The sequence below is a fragment of the Scylla paramamosain genome, chromosome 8, assembly GCF_035594125.1.
Source record: "Scylla paramamosain isolate STU-SP2022 chromosome 8, ASM3559412v1, whole genome shotgun sequence".
NCBI lineage: Eukaryota > Metazoa > Arthropoda > Malacostraca > Decapoda > Portunidae > Scylla > Scylla paramamosain.
In genome coordinates this window covers 29,192,041-29,209,539 of record NC_087158.1, presented here as the reverse complement: position 1 = coordinate 29,209,539, position 17,499 = coordinate 29,192,041, and the positions used below count along the sequence as shown (strand labels likewise).

Below are 17,499 nucleotides of genomic sequence, written 5' to 3'. Positions count from 1 at the left end.
TGTTATGATGTTACACTCACGCTGATGCTGCTCTCTCTCTCTCTCTCTCTCTCTCTCTCTCTCTCTCTCTCTCTCTCTCTTCTCTCTCTCTCTCTCTCTCTCTCTCTGTCTGTCTTCCTCCAGGCTTGTTATAGTTTTTTGTTGCTGTTTTCGACATTATTGTTGTTTTCAATGTAAGTGTCATTGATTTTTTTCACTCACAATTTCCTCCTTTTCCTCAATTTATTTCTACGCCATATCACCCAAGGGTCACTGATATTTTCATTCATTATTATTATTATTTTTATTATTATTATTATTTATTATTATTATTATTATTATTATTATTATTATTATTATTATTATCATCATCATCATCATCATCACTATCATTCTCACTTTTTCAACATATTTCTTCACTATTTACATTATTACTTACTCCCTTCTCTTAAATATCCTCCTGATACCCATGTACCTCGTAACTCTCTCCTCCTCCTCCTCCTCCTCCTCCTCCTCCTCCTCCTCCTCCTCCTCCTCCTCCTCCATGCCTCGCCCAACACTCGAACACCAGCAGAACAAAATAGAGAAGGAGGGAAGAAAGGCAGGAGAACGGTCGGGTCGTCGCATGCAGTCGCCTCGGAGGTGTACATAAAGAAGGGAGCCTCGTGACAGAGCGCCCCGTGTCACGCGTCCCCCCCCCCTGCTGCTGTGACGCCTCGCACGGAACCTCACACACACCCCTGCCTGTTTATACCGAGCCATGCCTTTTTCCTTGATATGGTTCCATGTTTTTAGGTGTTCTAGCGTTTTATCTCGAGTCAAAAGGGTATTGTAGGAGTTATTGGAGTTTTTAAGGGTGTTTTTTTTATGGTTTTACTGTTAGTTTAATGATGATTTTCTACTGTTGGTTGGAAAATAATAATGAAAATACGTGAATGATTCTTAGTAGCTGTTAGTAGTTATTATGAAAGGCTAAAATGTAGAAGAATATAAGAATTAGGCTTTTTTGTCGTATTTAGTCAGATGGTGATGATAATAATAAAAGAAATTGTCTGGAATATGCAAGGTTCTCTCTCTCTCCTCTCTCTCTCTCTCTCTCGTCTCTCTCCTCTCTCTTCTCTCTCTCTCTCTCTCTCTCTCTCTCTCTCTCCCAGCTAAGGTGTTTCCGCCGCTGCACCTGTTCTCCCTACTCCACCCTTCCCTTCCGCACCCCAACCTCCACCCGTCCCCCTACACCTGCCCCCCCCCACATCCTCCCACCACCCCTCACCCTTCCATAAGGTGGGGTTGCATAGGTAATCATCATACAATAGAAACCTTCCCCTTCACCCCAGTCACCTCAGCCCACCTGTATCCCTCACCCTTTCCTTCCTTCCTTCACACACACACACACACACACACACACACACACACACACACACATACACACGCGCACACACGTACTCAACCCACACACACACATTCTTCTCCCCTCTCCCACACACACACACACACACACACACACACACACACACATACATGCACACACAAACGAATACAAACTAATCAAAAGGCACCAAATTAATACAAATATGATTAAAATTAAAAACTCGTTCAGTAAGTCCCTCTCTTTTCATCCCAACGAGGCGGAATAAAGAAGAGAAAAAGAATAGAAAATCTCCTCCCAGGGGCGTATCACAAACCAGGGTCGTTTTACTGTTCAGATCAGGTGCCTTCGTCAATGAGGTTACTCTCAGGAGGCGAAGGGAAAGAAAAGGCAGGAGAGAGAGGCAGCAGAGCGAGACTGGTAGGAAAGGACTGGAGTGAGAGGAGAAAGGGAAGAGGATGCGAAAGGGGAACTAGGAGGACAAATGGAGGAGAGAGGGAAGGAGTAGGTGAAGAAAAGGGTACTAAAGAGAAACCAGGAGGAAAAAATGTAAGAAAAAATGGAAAAGGAGTAGTAGAAGAGGGTGTTTAAGGTAAACTGAGAGGGTAAAGGAAGGAGAAAAGAAGGAAGTAGATGAAATGGAGAATCGGAGGAGAAAAGGAGAAAGGAGTAGGAAAAAAAAAGGAAAGCGGAAGAAGAAAGGGGAGGAGAAGGAGGAAGAGCAGAAAGCAAATCAGGTAGAAGAAAGAGAGGAGATGAGCGAGGAAATGATAACTGGGAAATGAAGAGGAAGACAAAAAGATCGCTAAGGGAAAAAAGAAAGGAAGAGATGAACGAAGGTAAAGAAGGGAATGAAGAATAAGAACAGAGATGTGATTGGATTTGAAGAGCAAGAAAAGAAAGACAGAATAATTGATGAAGAATGGAAAAAAGGAAAGGGAGAAATGCAGTTAAGAAGAAACGATAGCGAGGAGTGATAAAGAGGGCAAGAGAAGGGAGGGGGAAGGGACGCAGCGACGGGGGGAGAGACGTGGGGAGGTAAGGCAGGTGTTACGACCAATAAAACTGGTGTGGGCTGCCGGTATCAGTGGGCGAGGAAGGATTTACCTGGTGGCGGGCGAGGCAGTGGCGGCGTGTTGGGTCGCTATCACCAGCAATGGGAATGGCCGCCCGCTTCGACACCTTGCTAAAAAATGGTGCTAGAAATCTATTTGGTCTTTATTCTGTTTTTTTTTTTTTACCTCTCCCTTTTTTTTTATTTTCCCTTTCCTGGCGAGTGATAAGAATGCTGCTACTACTTCTACTGCCCCTGCTGGTACTAGAAGAACAAGGACACCAGCAACAACAACTGGTCCTCTTCTTCTTCCTCCTACAATACCACTACTACTATTATTACTACTACTACTACTGCGACGATTACTACTTATTAGTATGGAGACACACTGTACGTATGTTAAACATTCCTTTGTGTTCATAGGAGCGCTGCGAAGAAAATAATTATTAAAAACGAGAACATTTCAATACAACTGATGACTGGAGCCACTTGAGGCGGCCAATATTATCTCGCCGCTAAGGTAATTATCGACATACAGCAGGCGGCGCTGAGTGTGTCCCCCTGGCAGGCAGTACGTGCACGGAAGACTTGACAGGAATGAGATTGAAGGACGCCACTCAAGAAAGCTAAGTAACATTATCTGCACCGAGGATGACGTTGATTAGATAAGTCACGTGTGTGTGTGTGTGTGTGTGTGTGTGTGTGTGTGTGTGTGTGTGTGTGTGTGTGTGTGTGTGTCCGGACGTTCTGTTTCATAATGATTCACATGTTTCGGTATCTGACAGTTCATTTCGTTGGTATTCTACTAGTACAAAATACGTTATCTTTTCTTGCCTTGCTGCGGACAGAATTCTCGTTTATCTATCTATCCATCTATCTTATAGTGCCTCATTCTTGCTGGCAATAAAGCGTAATGAGGAGGAGAAGGAGAAGGAGGAGGAGCAGGAGGAGGAGGAGGAGGAGAAGGAGGATGAGGAGGAGGAGGTGGAAGACAGCCAAGATACACAGCTGTCATTCACATTAATTTTTTTAAGAGAAACGAACGCTGCTGAATCGTAAAAGTATCTGAATCATTATTATATTCCCCAACTAAGAGAAGTCGTAAAAAAAGAGATAAAAGAAATCAAACGACGATGACTGATGTCAAAAAAGGACGCTGGCAACAATTAGAAGAAGAAAAATTACAAACCACAACAAACAACCACAAACAGAGACACTTAACGTTAAATACAACCACTGAATAACACTCTCACCATAATACTTACAGCCAGCACAGAATCACGGGGCCCCGGAAGAGAACAACCTTGAGGAACGCTACTTAGCATGACGGTCAGTGGAGGGAAAAGTAAATTTGCTCTCAGTGTGTCCACCATCAAGGGGAGGAGGTAGAAGTAGCAGCAGTCTGACCCTCACCCGCCCAGCCCTCCAGTAGGTAAGGACGAAAGGAAGAGGAAGGAAGGACGGAAGGAAGAAAGGAAGAAAAGGAAAGGAGGAAGAAAGGAAAGAGGGAAGGGAGGAATGACGGAGGGAAGGAAAGTGGAAGGATTGAAGAAATGGAAGGAAGGAGAGACAGAGGGAGGGAAGAGAGGAACGATGGAAGCAATGAAGGAGAGAAGAAAAGGAGAAAGAAAGGAAGGAAGAAAAAGGGGGGAAAAAAAGGAAGGAAGGAAAGAATGAAAGAAGAAAAGAAAGAAGGGGAGGAGGATGGAAAAAAAGAAAGATAAGAGGAAAAAAAGAAGAGAGAAATGAAGAATAAAAGAGGGAAGAAAAGGAGAGAAGGAAAGAAGGAAAGAAAGGTAGGAGCAAGAAAGAAGGGAAGGAATGAAAAAGCAGGGAAAGGACTAAGGAAAAGGACGGAAGCAAGGAAAGGAAGGAAAGGAAGGAAGGAAGGAAGGAAGGAAGGAAGGAAGGAAGGCTGCCAGAAAATTGTTTGCCCCGTTCCTTCACATCCTCGTCACGTTTTACCTTCGAAATTCTCCCGAAAAATCTTGTGACGTGAATTATAGGCGCACATTTTGGATTTTTTCGTGGGTTTTGAAAATTTGATGTTGTAGACTTTTATAGCAACAACACCCCTTACGTCTCGTCTGCATCATTTATGTCGTTCCCTCTCTCATCTCACTCTCCTACCTGCCATCTGAGAGCTCCAGGCAATTTCAGGTAAAGGTATACAGGTAAGAAAGAAAATTTACTAGATATATAATAGCAAGAATGTTGATTTTTTCTATCTGGGGCATTTACATCAGCTCATCTTACCTGATTTTCTCACAGCAGTCATTTAAGAGGTCCCTAATTAAAGGCATACAGGTGAAAGATGTATTATATATGTATGTAATAGCAAAAACTTCCTCTACTCGTATTTCAACCATCTATATCACTTTCATAACTTATATCACCTTCATTCTTCCTGAAATTATCCTGTTTGTTTTATGAAAGCCTCCAGGTAAGATTACGTGAGGACATACAGGTGAGAGAAAGAACGCAAACAAATATATATAACAAAAAAAAAACAAAACATATCTCTGGTGTTACTATTTCCATCATCTATATCACCTTCCTTCAACTTACTCTCTCATATTTGTCTTATGAAAGCCTCTAGGTAAGTTTAAGTCAAGGCATATGGGAGAGAGATAAATGCATAGAGTTATAGTATATATAGCAAAGATAACCCTCGTCTTTATCTACATCACTTATAATCATCTCCCTTCACCTTACCTGCCATTTGAGGCCCGCCAGGTGAGATAAGGTGGATCATATAACAAATGAGAAAGAAAGAGAGAATGTATAGAAAATATATCTCAAAAATACCTCTTCTTTTACTACCCTACATCATATATATCACCTTCCTTCACCTTACTCTCTCATACCCGTCATCTGAGGCCATCCAGGTGAGGTAAGGTGCATCATATAACAGGTGAGAAAGAAAACGTAGAGGAAGGAGAGCGCTAAGGGGCAGGTAAGTGGGACCTACTTTATTAAACATCACCTTTAAATTCTGTTTGTCAAAGGACGTCTATTTGTCAAAGGACGGGACGGGAGCAGGGTGTGAGGGAAATAGAGATGAGGAGCGGCGACTTTGGGAAGAAAAGTGAGACAAACAAGGAGGAGAGGCTTGGAGGACTGAAGGACTCGGGGGAGGGTGAAGGAGGAGGAGCTGGAGGAGGGGGAGGAGGAAGGAAGGAAGGCATGAGGAGGAGGAGGAGGAGGAGGAGGAGGAGGAGGAGAGGGATTGGAGCAGGTGTTAGGAGAGGAGGAGTAAGAGGAAGAGAATTGGAAAGAAAAAGACGGGAAAGAATGATAAAGTTAGGGGAAAGAGGGAATAAGAGAGAGAGAGAGAGAGAGAGAGAGAGAGAGAGAGAGAGAGAGACGAGAGAGAGAGAGAGAGAGAGAGAATGCTCCCGCGTCCGTCCCCAGCCCGCCTCACCCCACGCCCTTCACCCCGCCACGCCCCCGCCGACAAATGAGGCTCGGTCAGGTAGAAATACGACTAATGAACTCTTGGTGGCCTACCTGGATGGCGGCGGCGGGACGGATACCCTCCCTCTACTTCCGCAGGCGCTGACAACACCCTGAACACGCTACGCTATGGTTGCAATAGACCATAAATTAAGAACACCCTTGTAACCTTAATTTACACACCTAAAACCTTGACTTCACACCCCTACGCACCTACAACCTTTACTTTACACCTCTACAGCCTTTACTTCACACCCCTACACCCATACAAGCCTTACTTCATGCTTCTGTACGTGATACATCCCTTTACTCTTCTCATATTTTTAATAATCCTTTTGGCATTTCTCGGGGGACTGGCAACTTCAATGAGCCTTTTTTTTTCAGCCTTTTATTGCCCTTCTATAAAAGGAAAACTTACTTTACACATTATGGATGGGGATAGGTGGAAATAGGTAGGTATACTCGTATTTCATACAGGGACTGCCACGTGTAAGCCTGGTCGCTTCTTGCAGCTTCCCTTATTTCTTATGTTCATATGTTCTTACACAGCTATGTTTCTCTTGCCCCTTAACCCGTTCACTGATTCTGATACTAACGTTTGTACAATGACCAGTTGTTGGACAGAATACAGTAAGATATAATTGTTTTTAATATAATAGTGGGCCAAGGGCAAGAAAATGGCTGAAAGAGGCTCACAGAAGGTGCCAGTCCTTCAATATAGCAACCAAGAATCGTGTTGTAACGCTCTTGCAGAAATTATAGGTTTCCAAGGACGCATTCATGATTCAGTGACAGAAAGAGATGAAAACTGGGAAGAGAAGCGAGAGAAAGGGAGGAGTGGGTGAACAGGATTGAAGAATGATCGCTTACAGAAAGGGAGAGAATTCTGCATCACCAAACACAATAAATATCACGAGAACCTTACAAATCATCTCTGTGTATGACCTAGCAGAACACCCTTGATGACAGAGCAAACTACTTAAACATACGAGCCTAGAATAGAATAAAACTAACTGAAGAGACTTAAACCTTTATTCCTCGCAGCATCTCCCTTCTCTTGCCAATCCACAGCCACCATGAGAACCTTACAAATCATCTCTATGGCCTTTGAATACACCCCTAACGAGAGAGCAAAGTACTTAAGCATACGGGCATAGAACATAAAGATATTGACGCTGTAACACTGAAGACTCCAACCCCTACTCCTTACATAAACTCCCCTTACAAATCCACGACCATCATGAGAACCTTACAAATCATCTCTATGGCCTCTGAAAAAAGTCTAATAAGAGGACAAATTTAAGAATCCAGCCCAGAATAGAATGAAACTGATACCTTGGTGGTACAATGAAGGTTACTCGTACATTCTATTCCTCGCATCACTTCCCACCTTCCCTCGCCAATCCCCAGGCAGGACACGCTACGTTACTTATTACTCGTATCATGAAGCTGCCACTAATCACAGAACATCCAAAGGTGAGCGGAGGCAGGCACGCGAGAGAGGGAGAGAAGATGGAGAGCTAAGAGAGGCGGAGCAGGTTAGGAGAGGGAGCGAGAGAATGAGTACGGTTCAAATGGCTTTACCTTGTCAGCTCACCTGCGACTTGTGATCCTCATTAAGAAGGGCCTTGTATACCTGTGTTATCACCTGTGTCTGGAGTATGGACAGCCACGTGCAGGGAAGCAGGAGGAGGAGGAGAAGGAGGAGGTAAAGGATGTTAGGGAAATATGATGTAGAGAGAGAGAGAGAGAGAGAGAGAGAGAGAGAGAGAGAGAGAGAGAGAGAGAGAGAGAGAGAGAGAGAGAGAGAGAGAGAGAGAGAGAGAGAGAGAGTGTACAAGTGGTAGAACAAGAAAAAAAGGGAAGGAAGAAAGGTTAAGAGGATGATAAAGTTGTATACCCAAATTTAGAATCTTGTGTTTTTTATCCTTTTGTTTTTGAAGTAGTTGTTTTGAAAGACTCTCTCTCTCTCTCTCTCTCTCTCTCTCTCTCTCTCTCTCTCTCTCTCTCTCTCTCTCTCTCTCTCTCTCTCTCTCTCAACGGCCTCATCACGACCCTCTCACAACTATCACATTAATGAACGTATCTCTCTCTCTCTCTCTCTCTCTCTCTCTCTCTCTCTCTCTCTCTCTCTCTCTCTCTCTCTCTCTCTCTCTCTCTCTCTCTCTCTCTATCTGTCTCTATCTCCGTGTGTGTGTGTGTGTGTGTGTGTGTGTGTGTGTGTGTGTGTGTGTGTGTGTGTGTGTCTCAGTGATATGTTAGCGCCAATGACACGCCAAACACACAAGATTTGAGAGGTAGTTTTCCACTCAAGTCTTTTTATCTTATCTGTAAACCTCGACTAGTGAGCGAGCAAGGCAAGTCTCACATCTCTCTCTCTCTCTCTCTCTCTCTCTCTCTCTCTCTCTCTCTCTCTCTCTCTCTCTCTCTCTCTCTCTCTCTCTCATCAACAACCCCATTATTTTAAAACGCCCATATCTTCCTTCACTCACCCGTGCATCACAATAACTCATTAATTTTTTACCCTTCCCTCATTCCCGCACTTCCTCACCCATCCGTTGCCTTCCCATCCCTTACTGGGCTTGCGTATCCTCCCCCGGGGCTGCATCACCTCCCTGGGGCGTTGCAAGTAGCTGTATATTCTCTCTGTTCTCCCTTCTTCGTTCTCTCCCTTCGCCTCGTCACAAGATCTCTCATAACAGTTTCCTGGTATGCAAAAGGGTCTTCACACTGCTTAGATTACCTTTTCTTCATGCCTATTGTCTCCCTGCGCAATACCACCCTCTGTTTTATTGGTTTGCTAAGTCTGCTGGGAAATCTTAGTTATGGTGGTGAAAGTGTGTGTGTGTGTGTGTGTGTGTGTGTGTGTGTGTGTGTGTGTGTGTGTGTGTGTGTGTGTGTGTGTGTGTGTGTGTTCGTCTTAGGTTCTTGTCACTTGTTGTTCTGTGGTGTATGTGTGTATAGTTTGTTTTGTTTTCTTTTTTTGGTTTAAGGTTTGAAAGTTGCGGTTTTGATTTGATTTTAAGCTGTTTCTTGTCTCTCTCTCTCTCTCTCTCTCTCTCTCTCTCTGATAACTTCGTAATTATTCCCAGCGAACGTCCGTCTCTCTCTCTCTCTCTCTCTCTCTCTCTCTCTCTCTCTCTCTCTCTCTCTCTCTCTCTCTCTCTCTCTCTCTCTCTCTCTCTCACTCCATGCCGTCACTTCTCCACACACTCCTCACCAATTAGACTAATGATCTAGAGGCGGCAGCAACCCGTTTCGGCACCTCCTCCTCCTCCTCCTCCTCCTCCTCCTCCTCCTCCTCCTCCTCCTCCTCCTCCTCCTCCTTGCTTTCCCTTCCCTCCTCCTCTCATTCCTTCCCCTTTATTCTCACCTCCATTCCTTATTTTTTTCTTCACACACAATTATTTTTCTTGCTCACTTCTTGTTTAGTTGTTTATCTTTTAATTATTATTTTCCTTGCCTTTGTTTCCTTCCCTGACTTTATTCTCTTGTTCTTTTTTTCATTTTTCATCTTTAGTTTTTTTCTTTTTTTATAGGTAGTTTAGTTTTTTTGGTTTTCTTCTTGTTTTTTTTGTTTTCTTATTTATTTCATCGATTTGTTTATGTTACTTCTTCTTCTTCTCTCTCTCTCTCTCTCTCTCTCTCTCTCTCTCTCTCTCTCTCTCTCTCTCTCTCTCTTCTTTACCTTTACCTCTTCTCAATCTATTCATTTCTCGCTCCTCTGTTTACTCTTTCCTTAATTATCTTCGTTATTCCACTCATTGTTTTATTCGTATACTTCTTTCATTCTCTCTTCATTACTTCATTTGTGTGTGTTTCTCTGCCTACCTATCTACCCCCCAACCCCGCCTCTCTCTCTCTCTCTCTCTCTCTCTCTCTCTCTCTCTCTCTCTCTCTCTCTCTCTCTCTCTCTCTCTCTCTCTCTCCTTGCACACCCTCGTCACAGCGATAAGTTAAGCTGTCCTGATAAACTTCGTAATTATTCCCAGTGAACGTCTCTCTCTCTCTCTCTCTCTCTCTCTCTCTCTCTCTCTCTCTCAGGCGAGCTTCAGTTCCGGCTAGAAATTCAGCTTTGCCTACTAATTCAGAGACTGCTGCAACTACTACTACACCTACTACTGCTACTACTGCAGGAGAGAGCGAGAACGGATACAGAGGAGAGGAGATGCGTTGGCAAGGTGGATAGAATTAAAGTGAGAGGCAACAGTATTCCTGGAGTGGGGATAAATGAGCAGGGAAAGGCAGTGAGAGGGACTGACTGAGATGAATGTGACGAGGCAACGTGAGTAGATGAGGAAGAGGAGGAGCAGGAGGAGGAGGAGGACTAAGAGGAGTTTAATAGTTTAACAGTATACTTAGGATGTTGGGAGAGTTTATAAAGGAGAGTTACATTGAAAGTGGGATGCAAAGGACAAAAATACAGGAGAAAATCATAGAGAGAAGGAGAGAGAGAAGAAAGTGTCAGGTCGGTAGGGGATCCTTTGAGAGACGAAAGAGGAAACGAAAGGAAATAAAAGGATTAAGAGGAGAGAAGAAGAGGAAAGAAAGTGGTGAAGAAAGAAAGAAAGAGAGAAGAGAGTGTGAGGTCAGTAGAGGATGCTTTGAGAGTAGAAAGGGGAAACGAAAGGAAATAAAAGGAATAAGAGGAGAGAAGAAGAGGAAAGAAAGTGGTGATAGGAATAAAAAGACAGAGAAACAGAGAGAAAAAGTTTCCTGTTAATCTGTCCTACCTCATTAACTGCAATTAGTTACCAATAAGCCTTGCAATGACCAATTAAACGTTCTCTGCTGTTTAGTTATCATATGTAACTTATTGAATCTGTGAAAGTGGAAGAGCTGTACAACGTCTGACTACAAGGATGATAGAGAACTACAAAAGCAAAAGCGTATAAAACTGGTGGTATAAACTGGTACAAAAAAAAAAAAAGATAAAAAGAAAGAAAAAGAAAAAAAAAGGACGGTAAAAGCAATAGAAGGAATATAAGAATAACTTACGAAAAAAAAAAAAACGGGAAGTCCATAAAATTTCGACATCAGTAAATACAAAAAAAAAGGAAAAGAAAATCTAAAGAAAACGAAAAAAGACGTGAAAAAAAGACGATAGAAGCAATAGAATACAAGAATAACGGAGAAATAGAAAGGTAAGTAAAAAAAACAAGCAAAAAAAGGAAAACAAACATAAGGAAACGAAAAAAAAAAATTGTAGAAGTAATAGGAGGGAAAGATGCCAAGACTCACCTACCTGAGACCTTGAGTAAATGAGATTAATTAATTAACATGTTCAGGTAAAGAAGAGGCAGAGAAAGAGAACCACACCTTAACTGAGCTAGGCCAACACTCTCTCTCTCTCTCTCTCTCTCTCTCTCTCTCTCTCTCTCTCTCTCTCTCTCTCTCTCTCTCTCTCTCTCTCTCTCTCTCTCTCTCTCTCTCTCTCTCAGGAAAGGGAAACAAGTGAAGTGATCTGCGTGTCGAAAAGGGAAAAAAATAAGGAAAAAACTCTATGGAAAAACCTGTAGTGGTTCTCAAAGGAGGGAAAAAAAGGACGAGTAGGGGAAACATATGTACCGCAAAGGGTAAAAAAACTGAAGTGACCCAGGAGTGTTATTTCTATGAAAGAAAAGGAAAAAGGAAAACAAGGTAGGAAAAAATCAAGTGTTTTCTCGGACGGAATAAAAAATGAGGCGTATGAAAGTAGGAGGAGGAGGAGGAGGAGGAGGAGGAGGAGGAGGAGGAGGCAAAGGAGAAGGAGGAAGAGGAGAGAAGGAGAGAAACTAATTTCTGGAGTACAACCTTCAAGGAAAATTACGTTTAGAAGAATTGCTCTTGGGAAAATAAAGAAAAAAACACCCATTTTTTTTTTATCCCTTACTACACCTTTGATCTTTTTTTCCTCTTTTTATCTTTTCCTTGTCCGATCTCATCTTTTCTTTGCCGATGATGTAAAAAATGAGAAAAAAAAATGAAGCTGGTCAATATGGTACTGAAAGAGATCAAAGTTGGTAATACTTAAAAAGATATTTGGCTGGAGGCTCGAGGGGGCTTCCGCTGCGGCCTTAAGGACACCTGGCCGCCTAATTACTTTGAGAGAGTTTGAGCTCACCTGTGATCAGCCGGCCAGGTGAGGGAGGGAGAGAGAGAGAGAGAGAGAGAGAGAGAGAGAGAGAGAGAGAGAGAGAGAGAGAGAGAGAGAGAGAGAGAGAGAGAGAGAGAGAGAGAAAGGAAGAGAGGGGAGGGAGGGAATGAGATGTGGTAGGAGAGATGGTGGTTAGGAGAGAGAAGGATGGAGAGATAGGGAAAAAAGGGAGGGATGGAGGGAGAGGGAAAGAGAAAGGATAGGAAAGATGGAGTGAAGGAGTTAGAAAGAGAAGAGAAGAGAGAGATGACGAGATGAAGAGAGGAGGAGAGAAAAAAAAACTAGAAGAGAAAACGAAGAAAAGGAAAGAAAACAAGAGAAAACAAAGTAAAACAGCTGAAATGAATGTGTGTGGATGTACAGTACGTATGTGTGTATGTATCTGTTTACCAACCTATGCATCTGTAACCTTCAATACAACACTACTACCCCCAGACCTCTTCCTCCCAAGCACCCATCCTACCACACCCTCCCTCCCGCCTCTTCCCTCGAGCACTGACGACCCCAGATACCCGCATACATCAGACTGCATTCCTCTCATTGCATCACATCACTGCAGTATTTATAACGATCTGGCGAGCGAGTGCAGGTATTCTGGCCGCCGGTGTACTTAATATCGAGATGAAAGATTTTATTAAGCATTGAAAAATAATAATGAATAAATAAATAACTGCATAATATTTTCTCAGCCACTCCACGTGCATACTGAGATACGAGAGACGAGAGCGAGAGAGAGAGAGAGAGGGGGAGGAGGAGAGGGGGTAAGAAGAGCCCCTGGAAGTCGTAAACATTGAAACATTAACTGGTGTTGTCACAGGCTGGTTATTAAAAGTTAAGGGCGTGACACGGAGGCTGAGGGATGGTGTGTGTGTGTGTGTGTGGGGGGAGGGGGAGGGGAGGTAAATATCAGTAAATATAAAGAATTTTTTTTCTCACATACCAACAAGTTATAACAGCAAAAAAAAAAAAAAGAAAGAAAAACACAGAAAACTAAAGAAATCCACACACAAACATCTTAGGGTACTTAGTTCCGTTTACAAATAAGTTACAACACTAAAAAAACAATAAAATAACACAGAGCCAAACATTTCAAGACACAAATCATTCAAGACACTCAAAGAACCAGTCAACACCACTTCCGTCTCCCTCCCCGTCCCCTCACACCTCCCATCCTATCCCACATCCAACCCCAACCTTTCCCAACCACACCACACCACACCGTACCCTCCCTTAGTCCTCCCTTCACACACACTATACTTCCCCCCCGTCACACCTTCGCACATTCAACCCCCACCTTTCCCTACCACACGCCCTTCTCACACACAGCCTTCCCTCTTCTCCCTCCGTAACCGTGGGCTCGGGGACACGTGCGGGGGTCCTGGCGGGTCTCCCTGATCACTTTATGGCCAGGACTCATGCCCCTCACCACTCATTACCCGCCGGAGAGGATCATTAGAACAGCTGTGAGTCTCGCCGCCTTGCCATCAATACCTCTCTCCACGTCACTTCTTAAGGCGACTCCCCCATTAGCGTTACCGGGACTGTGGGTCTTACTGCGCGCCCGTGGGTTGCTGCTGTGTTGCCCCTAAGTTCTTTGGTACCTAGGCGGGGCTTTTAAACCAATGGCTCCGTGGTGAGACTCTTGTAATTAAGTCGGTGGGTCTAGGGTTCGAGTGCCACGTGGGTTTTTGTTGGTGAGAGAGAGAGAGAGAGAGAGAGAGAGAGAGAGAGAGAGAGAGAGAGAGAGAGAGAGAGAGAGAGACGAACGCATTCCCTTACCGTATAAACGAACACACAGCGGCCGGCTACTCTCCAGTGCTTACCTGCAAAAGAGAATACAACAATTAATAGCGATCTTCAAACGTTGTTTTAACATAACCTCTGAATTACAATGCACTGGAGGAGGAGGAGGAGGAGGAGGAGGAGGAGGAGGAGGAGGAGGAGGAGGAGGAGGAGGAGGAAGAAGAGGAGGAGGAGGAAGGGTATACAGAAAGGACAATAGGAAAGCAGAGTATGCAAAGGAGGAAAAAAATAAGTCACTGAAACAAGAGCGAGAGCGAGAGAGAGAGAGAGAGAGAGAGAGAGACAGAGAGAGAGAGAGAGAGAATACACATAACCCGCCAAAAATAGAAAACCATGTCACGACAGAAAGGAAAAGGATATTGGAATGTAAAGAAGGGAAGGAACAAGGAAGGGGAGACAAGGAGAAGGAAGGGAAGAGAAAAGCCAGGAAGAGAAGGGGAGGGAAGGGAAGGGAGGAGACACGAGCGAGATAGACAAGCAGAAAGACCAAAAAAAAGGGAGAAAGGGAGAGGGATGAATAATAAAAATAAGCTTGTATCACAATAAAGAAAAATGGATTGGATTAGTTTCCCCTCAAATCGTATAAGGTTTTGAGGGATGAGAAAAAAAAAACGAAGGGTGTGGTTACTGTGTCCTCCTCCTCATCTTCCTCCCTCTTCTCTTTCTCTTTCCGTTTCTTTACTTTTTTTTTGTAAGGGAAACCAGAAAAGGGAAAACAAAGAAAGGAAAAAGAAAAAATACTGTTCATAGTGCCAATCTAAAAAATAAACTGGAAAAGTAGACTTTAGGAAACTCTAATTTATTTCCCATCATACCATCCCTCTCATCTCCTCTTCTCTCACCACACACGCACACACACACACACACACACACCACCTATGAAGAAGCCCTGACCACCCTGAGTCTGTCCAGAATATCCACCAGGCACCGAGAGGCTCTGGAGAAGTTTGGGAAGGGACTACTGCATCATCCGCGTCTCAGAGACATGCTGCCGCCCGACGCGCCTCGCCCTGTCCGTGCCACCAGACACCACAACAAAATAACGCCCCTGAAGGCGCCGCGCACGGACCGGTACAGACTCAGTGCGATTCCCACCATGGTGCGAGCCATCAATCAATAGTATTTCCCTCCTAGATTAGTCTTACCGTTAGGATTAATGTTAAGTTTTTCCCCATCCCCTATGTACATTTTCAGTTTGTCAACTGCCTAAATAATAAACCGTTTATTATTATTTTATTATTATTACACACACACACACACACACACACACACACACACACACACACACACACACACCATCATACACCTCTTTTCTCATCATTAACTCCTCTTCTCCCATTACTTCCTCCTCTGCCACATCTCTGCTTCCTTATCAGCCCGCCGTGTCACATTTCACATCCCCCTTCCCCATCAACCACACTTACGTCCTCGTTTTCTTCAAGGTATATGGGATTCTTTTCTAAATGTTTCCCACCAGTATGTTTTGATAGGCAGAGATGGGTGGGGAGGAGACTTCTTCTGTTATATCCTGTTCTTCCACATGTTTGCTATTCGTATGTTATTCAGCGGTAGGTTTGGTAGTTGCTCCTTATGAAACAACAATTATAGGTGAGATGGTGGGGAGGAGTCTTGGTATGCCCTGTTCTTTAATATGTAGTTTCTTAGTTATGTGTGATTCGATGGTAGTTTTGGTATCTGCTCCTTAAACGCTTAAAACTCTTTGTCATGTTATTTTTCTGTAAGATGAGGCATAGTCCAAGGTTGACATAAAAAAAATACAAAAGATCCAATGAGGTGCCAGTCCCTACAGAATAAAGTGACAAAAGAATTATTCAGAACTGGAGAAGTGCCTTGAAACCTCCCTCTTCTAATATTAAAAGCTTTAGGAACGGGAAAATGTAGAGACAGACAGAGAGTTCCAGAGTTTACCAGTGAATTGATGTATGAATACGTAAACAAAGAACCCATTATTAATACTAAGCTTTTTTTTTGTCAACTTAAACATAAACATGAAAATATTAATACAAATACGTAACGGTATATAATTTCTATGTAACCTCAATATTTCACAACCTAACCATAGCAACCTTGACTCCGCCTACACTTAAACCTCACGGGAAGTAACCAAACCGGCCGCACCTTCCCTCACCACCTCGGCCTCTTCTCATCCTCACCTTCTCTGCAGCGCGTCACTCACACACCACTGTCAGTAATCACGTCAGTCACTACGGTAGGTGTTATGGGGTGGTGGTGATGGTGGTGGTGATGGTGGTGGTGGTGATGGTGGCTGTTAAGGAATGCTTGTTTTTCAATGTTATTTTTTCAGGTAATGAGTACACTTTCCTTCACGCCCCTTCCTTCGTTACGCTAGTTTCCGCCTCTCTCTCTCTCTCTCTCTCTCTCTCTCTCTCTCTCTCTCTCTCTCTCTCTCTCTCTCTCTCTCTCTCTCTACCCTCTCTCTCCTCGCCCTCTCGTCTCTCGTCTCTCTCTCTTCCTCCTTCAGCCATTTATCTTCCGCACTCACGCAAACATTACACCCTCATCTTTCCTTACTTCCTTCATCTCCTCGTCTTTCCATCGCTTACCTTCCCTCCTTCCGTGTTTCATTTATATTTAACTTACCCCTCCTTTTTTTTTTTTTTTTTTGCTGCTTCCGTCATCTCTTCATTCCATCCCTCCTTTTTCGTTTTTCTATCTGTTATCTTCTCTTCTCCCCTGTATCCTTCAGTTTTACCTTTTATTTTCTTCTTTTTTTCATCTCTTTTCATTTCTCCTTTCCGTAGACACCTCTTTCCTTCTCTTCCTTCCCTGCTTCCTTCCCCCTTCTTTCCCTCCTTCTCTCATCTCCTTCCACTTCTCCTTCTCTCCGTATCCTTCCATTCCCTCTCTCCTTCATCCTTCCTTCGTGTCTTTCTCTCCTTCTCTCTTTCCTCACTATTATCTCCCCTCAACTCATTCTCCCCTCTTTCCTCCTCCTTCGCCAGTTTCCTTCTTCCTTATCGTTACCTTGCCTTTTCTCTTCCTTCCCTATTTCCTTCTCTCCTTGTTACCATCCAGTGCCTCCTGTTACTTTCTTTTCCCTCACCTATTCCCCTTCCTCTTCCCTTTCCTTTCAATTCTATACTATACTTCTCTCTAAATGTTTCCTCTCTCCTCTCTCTTCTCTCTTTTGTCCCTCGCGTGGCCACTCAACGAGAGAAAGAGAGAGAGAGAGAGAGAGAGAGAGAGAGAGAGAGAGAGAGAGAGAGAGAGAGAGAGAGAGAGAGAGAGAGAGGGGCCACTGTTCTGCCCTTTTGTTGTTCTCTTTTGTTATTTGTTAAGTTGTTTTTTGTGTTCTTTGTGGCTTCAATGTAAATTGTAAGCATATGGATTATTTTTTTTGTTATTTCTCAATGGAGTAAGTGGAGTTTGAATGGCGTGTGTGTGTGTGTGTGTGTGTGTGTGTGTGTGTGTGTGTGTGTGTGTGTGTGTGTGTGTGTGTGTGTGATTTGTGAAACGTAAGGTTATTTTTACATTGGAGGATAAATGTTTTTCTTTCTGTCTTTCTCTCTGTCCGTCGGTCTATTTGTCTGTCTGTCTGTCTGTCAGTCCGTCTTTTTATCTGTTTTTTTCTGACTACCTGTGTTTCTATCTGTATCTGTCTATCTGCCTGTCTATCTGTCCCTCTGTGTTTCTATCAGTCCATGTATCTCTCTCTCTCTCTCT

At 43.6% G+C, this 17,499-nt stretch overlaps 1 long non-coding RNA gene across 3 annotated transcripts in view; it reads right to left on the bottom strand.

Moving 5' to 3' along the window:
* The window catches only part of LOC135103114 (uncharacterized), a 94,176-nt gene that overhangs the window by 19,843 nt on the left and 56,834 nt on the right, over positions 1 to 17,499 (bottom strand). Inside the window, exon 3 of one of the 3 annotated variants that reach the window (XR_010269930.1) lies at positions 13,702 to 13,814. The exons of the other annotated variants lie outside the window; for them this stretch is intronic. This is a non-coding gene — a long non-coding RNA (uncharacterized LOC135103114). Of the gene's footprint in view, positions 1 to 13,701; positions 13,815 to 17,499 lie in introns of those variants that run through there. 3 annotated transcript variants of the gene reach the window in all.